General features: G+C 43.2%; 1 pseudogene; it reads right to left on the bottom strand.

The window, feature by feature from the left end:
• Positions 1–282: 282 nt before the first annotated feature.
• Positions 283–675, bottom strand: LOC102910988 (immunoglobulin kappa variable 4-1 pseudogene; annotated as a pseudogene).
• Positions 676–1,174: the final 499 nt, after the last annotated feature.

Here is a 1,174-nt window from a genome sequence, read left to right as displayed (position 1 = left end):
ACTTTCCTAGAGTAGCAAACTGAAATGATGTTTGCCTACATCATCACTTCATCCCATAGAGTCATATGTTGGATACCAGAACTCTAGAACTATAAAAAGATAAATCTCTCACATTCAAGCAACAGGGCTTGTGATAAACTGTTACAGAAAGATAATACTGGTTTCTTTCCTGCATTTTCGTATATACATTTTTTTTATACCAAAAGACATAAGACACATTGAACCCAATATTTTTGCTTGGTTCAGCAAACTTTCACATCAGAGCTTCAGGCACACCAGTTCTCAGGCAGAAGGGGGAAGTGTGTAGTTCAAGGGCTGTGTGTGGTGCAGGCAGCTGGTGAGATTCTCAGAGGTTTTTGTTGGAGGCTGAAGCACTGTGGGAGGGAAATCATAATCCTGCACACAGTAATAATCTGCCAGGTCTTCAGCCTGGACACTGCTGATGGTGAGAGTGTAATCTGTCCCAGACCCACTGCCTATGAAGCGATCAGGGACCCCACTGTCCCGAGTGGATGCCCAGTAGATCAGACGTTTAGGAGCCTGCCCTGGTTTCTGCTGGAGCCAGATTAAGTGGTTCTTCTTGCTACTGCTGCCAAACAGACTCTGACTGGACTTGCAGCTGATGGTGACCTTCTCTCTTGCTGACACAGCCAGGGAGGATGGAGACTGTGTCATCACGATGTCTCCACAGATACCTGTGACCATGAAATGACAATGAACATGCACAGAAACACAAACACACATTTTGACAGGTTTTTGTCATTTAATGTTCTTATAATGTCATATTGTCAAAGTATTATTATGTAAGAAATATTATGCCCTAAGATGCCTTGCAAATTTCTTATATACAAAGAAATAACTCTGAAATAATTATGATAGTTTTGGACTTCTCACCAGATACCCAGAGCAGCAGGGACATGAGAACTTGGGTCTGTGACTCCATCTTGCTTCCCCTGCTGTATGATGCAGTTCTCATGGGAAAGCCATGGTTTATAAATTCTGAGCCACTGGGCTGGGTTGGAAGGGCTCATGCAAAGCAGTCAGTAAATACAAAATCAAATGCCTAGGGAGCTTGTGTGAGAGTGGCTGGTGCAATCAACAGACAAACATACCTTCACACAGAGCATGAGCAATCACTGAAAGGGATCCATTTATAGTGTCCCAAGAGAAATCT

Source organism: Peromyscus maniculatus, chromosome 3 (genome assembly GCF_049852395.1).
Source record: "Peromyscus maniculatus bairdii isolate BWxNUB_F1_BW_parent chromosome 3, HU_Pman_BW_mat_3.1, whole genome shotgun sequence".
In the NCBI taxonomy this organism is placed as follows: Eukaryota; Metazoa; Chordata; class Mammalia; order Rodentia; family Cricetidae; genus Peromyscus; species Peromyscus maniculatus.
This window is presented reverse-complemented; position numbering and strand designations above follow the sequence as displayed.